Source organism: Triticum aestivum, chromosome 2D (genome assembly GCF_018294505.1).
Source record: "Triticum aestivum cultivar Chinese Spring chromosome 2D, IWGSC CS RefSeq v2.1, whole genome shotgun sequence".
Classification (NCBI taxonomy): Eukaryota; Viridiplantae; Streptophyta; class Magnoliopsida; order Poales; family Poaceae; genus Triticum; species Triticum aestivum.
Window position 1 is genome coordinate 112,209,255 of NC_057799.1, and position 5,910 is coordinate 112,215,164.

Genomic DNA, 5,910 nt, shown 5'->3' on the forward strand with positions numbered 1-5,910 from the left:
CATGGAATGCAAAGAAACAAGCAACAGACTCACGCTCTAGCACTGAAGTAGAATACAAGTCTTTGGCGAATGCAACTACTGAGGTAATGTGGGTAGAAACACTTCTTGATGAGTTGGGTGTTGAAAGACCATGTGTGTCATATTTATTGTGTGATAATCTTGGAGCAACATATCTATCTGCAAATCTTGAACTTCATGCAAGGACAAAGCACATAGAAATTGATTTTCATTTTGTTCGTGAAAGAGTTCCACAAAAACTCTTGGAGATAAAGTTTATTCCAACCAAGTTGCGGATGGATTTACTAAACTATTACAAGTTCGACAGCTTGAAGCCTTCAAGAACAATCTGAACCTTGACATGTTAAGATTGAAGGAGGATGTTAAACGATAGGTTTAGTAGCGTGTGGACTTGTCTGTACAGAATATGTGTTTGCATGAGGTGTATCAGGCAAGGTTGTTAGCAAGCCTATCCTTATCTTGTATAGGTTGGACTAGGGGTAAAGACTTCAACAACATGCCTATCACCGCATGTACCTTATCATATATATTAACACGAACGCGTCCCTAATGCGATCATAAAACGCTTCACACCTTTTCTTTCACACAGAGGAAAATCATCAAAGATAGTATTAATAACCATCAAAGAGGCTCTAAGCATAAGTTCCTTATCAGGCAGACAACAAAAGAGTTAGGGGTAGAAGTTGTAAAGGGGTTACCTTACATATCCCTTTTCATAGTAAGGTCAGTTGCTTGAGCAATCACTGTATCCATATCGCACAACTGGGTGCGCCGACAAAGATGAATGTTGTCCACAACTCCACGATCATCAAGTGCATAAGGGGAAAAATAGCAAGCCTTAAACATACATTATTTCTAAGGGATTGAACCAAGTAACCAGGGGATTAAGTAGCAAATAAGGGCCAGACTCAATTTCCATGACATGAGGTAAAGGAGGCCAATCGTGCACACTCAGTCTAACATAATATATAAAAGTGCATCTTAAACCCCCATTAGGTTTTGGTGATTAACGACAAAAAATAAGAGGATAAATGTTTTATCAAGTCTTTCAGGAACTTGGTCCATATTGGTGAGTGGAACATCATTGGTGACTGCTAGTTTTTGTGCTAACAAATGGTTGGCCATTTGAGCTCAGAGTGTGTAATTTATAGGGTTTTAGTTGATCAACGATTCATGTTGAGTTTAAGGGAAATTGCACTATCAATAGGAACACGTAAAAATTTACTACTACTGAACTCTATCTAAAGATCATAAACCAAATCCCCAAGCTTTTCACTCCTTCCACTCAATTTCTCAAATTTTAAGCTTCGTTGGTAGTTCAGAGTATTTCCTAACCCTACCGACTCTGTGAGGAACGAGTGTTTCTCCTGAGCGAACGAAGTTCACTAAGTTTTCTTTGGATGCCAAGATTTTTCTCGTGCGTCGTGGAGATTTTTCTGCAGTACCATGGAGTTGTGTTTTTGTTGAGGCCATCTCTATTAGCTCTTGCACCTCCAAGTCTAACTGGTTCCTACACTTCTGTGAACCCCTCAATTTGCTTTAGCCCATCAAATCTGTATAGGTCTTATACTTCTGAGCTTTCTATCTTCCGATACCTCTGGGTATTTGTTTCTTTGAGAGTCTTACTAGACAACCAGGTACCTCCAAGTACCGCACACTTCCATGAATTTTGTTTCCCACCTGATCACGCAAACTTTGAACATGTCTACTAGTACTTACCATGAACACTCGGCTAGTTAATTTTTTTTCAAGCGTAACAGTAAGTTTTCCGCTTTCTGCAGAAATAGAAGGCCACAACTCTTGAGTGGGTGGCCCAATTTGAGAATGTTTTCATGGCGGAAAATTGAGAGTTTGATGGCCAAGCTCCTCCCTTTCTTGAACCCATCCTTCGTACTCCACCTCTCTTTGCTTCAAGCATATGTTTGTGTGTGTGTGTGTTCTTTGTGTGTGTGAGAGAGAGAGGGGGGAGATCATATGGGTTCTTGAGAAAGTTCATTGAAGATCTTCTCAAGACCTCATGCAATTGACTTTCCTTTTCATTTTAGTTTTCGAGGATGTGCACCCCCTAGACGATTAGGAGTCAATTGAGAGCATTCAAGGCTGTGATGAAATCAAGAGTTTGTACAAGGCTCGATGGTCACCTTCTTCATGCAAGATTAACTCTGAGTGAGACTTTGACCTTAGCGGTATCATGCTCCTTGTGGGATTTTAGTTGGAGACACTGTCAAGACCTTTGTGGTCTTAAGACTTTGTGTCCGAACATCCACCAATGAGGACTAGGATAGGAATCTTGGAAACATCATCATGTCAACTGTATTTGCTATCTCTTTTCCCTTAGTCCTACATTTCTTGCAAGTTTACCTTCCAAATTCATACTTGGTTGTAGACATGTTTGAGTAGGTTCACCTAAGAAACCAAGTACAAAAGCTTATTACTTGCCAACTAAAATTTGAGGATTTAATTTTTTTATATGACTATTCATCTCTTCACCTCTTGTCCATAACAGTCGGTCCTACAAAATCATAGGTTATCACTCTGATACCCACAAGTGTAGGGGGTGTGCAATCTTCATCGAAAATATTTTACCCTGATATGTATTTTACATGATGGGAGAGAGAAAAACTTGATACGATTCTATTAGTTGAGGCATGAATGTGAAACACGCCTATAACGAAAATTTATTTGATATAATTTGTTAGTAGTGATTATGATTGAGTATTGATACTGGTAATAGGTCCAGATAAGTAAAGAAAAGTGGTGGTTATCTGGTGTTAGTCGAGAAGTAAGTAATCAACAAGAGAAAAAATATTAAAATAGCAGACATAAGTACCTCCTTTTGTTCACCCCTCGCCTCTGAGCATTATCCACTAGATTATAGAACACCACAAACAATGGGGTGTATGCCTAACAACCGACTTTACCCTGCCTTTGTATGTGTCAGTATTGGGATGTTACATGGATGATATCACTCCTATGGTAATGCATACTTAGATGAATATCTAAGCTTTTTTGTACGTACATATGTTCGTGTGAGGAGAGCTAGCTAGAAGAGATCCTGGTCTATACCTCCACTAAATCAAAAGGTATGAAAATTGATTCCCCTTTCGATCCCTTGAGCATCTTATTACTCTTTGGTTTTTATGGAGAACCCTAGATAATTGAGGGTCGCCCTGAGATTCCGAGTTGTGGACTTGTGCTGTAGAAAAGTTTGTGAGGGTTTCAAGTTCGGACGAAGAACTACTGCTAGTGAAGAGAGATTGAACATTTGTTGTCCGGGGCTCTCGGAGATCTGCGAGAGACATTCGTTTTCATGAGGGTGTTTGTTCGTCTCCTTCTCTCCGATAGAGATTAGCAACCCCACCCTCCCCACGCCAACAAGAGTGAACTTCGGACTACAAATTTGTCTCCGACACTTATTTCGTCTCCCAAGCTTTACTATGTGCTATTACTTGGTTGCTAGTTTTACTATTTGTAGCTTGCTTGCGTGTGTTAGCTCAACATCTAGTGTGTAACATTTTTTGAAAAATTAAACAATTTCATGATTAATTTCAGAAAAAATCATAAATAAAGCAACTATTAGCACGTAAATCTCCATCATGCTAGATGAATTAAACGGCATGGACAACAACATCACACATGTAGCAGCCATAATTAAAGAGTGGGTTAGATCTCGTCGCTCATACTGATCAAGAAGTCATCGTGGCTGGTGCAGAAGTGATGTTGACAACTACGAAGTAGGGTGCGTGGCGCCGCATCACTTGTACGGAAGACGGTCTCATGTCACCATCACGATCTAAACCGACTAGTTTTTCAACTCCTAAACTTAACAGCCAAGAAACCAAAATATAAAATGGCAAAACAAAGCTGCACTCCTCGATCAGATTTTGGATTTTGGCGGATTATTCACGAACATGTCATACGCCACAACGAGCCGAGCGCACACATGTTCTCTTTTTCTCCTCATACCCATCACTTGGTCGTTGCATCCTCTCAAATATCTTTGCAAGTTGGTTATATTTTTATTCATAGACTACTACAAGATGATAAGGTTTTGGTCAAACCTTCATATCTACACGTATCCACGTGCGCGGGATTGCGGGGCCTGAAAAGTTGACAATAGCAACATCTTGAACATGCACGTGAATGTGTGGTTGCGGTGAGAAGCTTGCGCAGACACGGCTTTGAAACATCTCTCTTTTATTTACTTAGCATTGCCTATAAATACATGGCCGCTTCATCAAGACATCTACACCTGTAAAGCAAGCCGGTGCTAGAAACGATCAAATCACATAGAAGTGCATAGAGCTCGTGGTAAGTACCATGTCATTCCACCCTCTTTTTCGAGAAGATCCGTGTTCTATCTATTGCTTCGGTTGACCTATCATTTAGTGATCTAAACGTTCTTATATTTTTTTTATGAAGGAAGTATCATTGTCTATGAAATTTGTCGCCCGTACTCACGGGCATCTCTAGCAAAATGATCAGAAATTCGTATTATCCATTTCCTTTCTTTCCATATTATTCCTTATCTTCTCCTTTTCTACTACCAAGAGACTGCTAATACTGTACAAATTTAGAAAGAAAAAGAGTACAAAACCAGCTGCTGGATCGAGTTGTGACCAAGGCTGAAAGTTGAGTATTCATTTGCCTGATGTTGACCACGAAGCACTTTATTCCTTGCAGGCGTTTGCCCAATTTCGTTTCCAACATGAGCAAGCCATGCGACGGTGCCAAGACGGAGTGGCCTGAGCTGGTCGGGCGCACGATCAAGGAGGCGGAGGAGAAGATCAAGGCGGACCGACCGGACCTCAAAGTTGTCATTGTCCCGGTAGGAAGTGTTGTGACACAGGAGGTCGATCTGAACCGCGTCCGCGTCTGGGTCGACACAGTGGCGGAGGTTCCCAAGATTGGCTAAGCTAGCTTGTAATTAGCCTACTGGAATAAAAGCCCATGCAGGTCTCAACATCGTCCAGTTAATTTGCCGAACAAATAAGCATGGGCATGTTGTGAAGAAAAATAAGTATTGTTGGTGTTTCGCGGAAATGTATCATGTGTGGATGTGTTATGTATGTTATTTTGTTGTAAGTTGTAATAAGCATCGTTAATATTATCTGGCCCTGTTTATATTGTCTAATAAATATAATCTACTTTAGCGGAGTGAAATCCGTTTCATACCTTTGGCAGAGTCACATCTTAACGTTTTAATCACTGAAATTGGCACGATCCTGGTCGATTTTGACCTTATGGGAGTAAAATTCCAACACTTTACACTTGGAGAGATTGTGAGATACGCAAAGGTGTTTCTAACAGATGGGATACCTATCGGTGCTTTGAAATCCGTACGTAACGGGGCTCATCCATATGTATAACCATGTATTGTGGCAGCCCATCTTTTCGTATCTCCATTATAGTCAAAGAAATGTGCGTTGAATGGGGCCATGTCAACAAAAAGTACTACTTCTCTCAGTGGAGTGTACCCAGGCATGCAACATGTCTCCTCTCCCTTCCTCCCGAACAATCCATAGATTTTAGTTTAGCTTATAATTTTAGATGGTCACTGTCTTTCACACTAAAATTCTGTTATTGAATTTTTCATATATTCAAATTCCTTGCAACAAGATCTTTAGAACAAGATCAATCTTGAATATATTTAAACTAGCTTTAAAAATAACATGTTTCACATATTTCAAAAAATTACTCGTTTCATCGATTTCACTTAGTTCAAAACACTACTTTCCATCATTTCAATATTTCAATTATCTCAAAGAATTCAAACATGTCTTGTTAATTCAAAATGAGTGAAGCCGATTTTTTTTAGTGAGTGAACCAGTTCTTGAAATGACTGGAATATGTGCTTTGAAATGAGTAAATCGTTTCCTTAAATGAGTGAAA

General features: G+C 39.8%; 1 long non-coding RNA gene across 1 annotated transcript; it reads left to right on the plus strand.

Annotated features, from left to right (window-relative positions):
* The first annotated feature begins 4,194 nt into the window (after window positions 1–4,194).
* On the plus strand, window positions 4,195–5,128 carry LOC123052001 (uncharacterized). Its single transcript, XR_006424415.1, has 2 exons — window positions 4,195–4,329; window positions 4,702–5,128. It is a non-coding gene; the product is annotated as an uncharacterized lncRNA (long non-coding RNA).
* The last annotated feature ends 782 nt before the right edge of the window (window positions 5,129–5,910 follow it).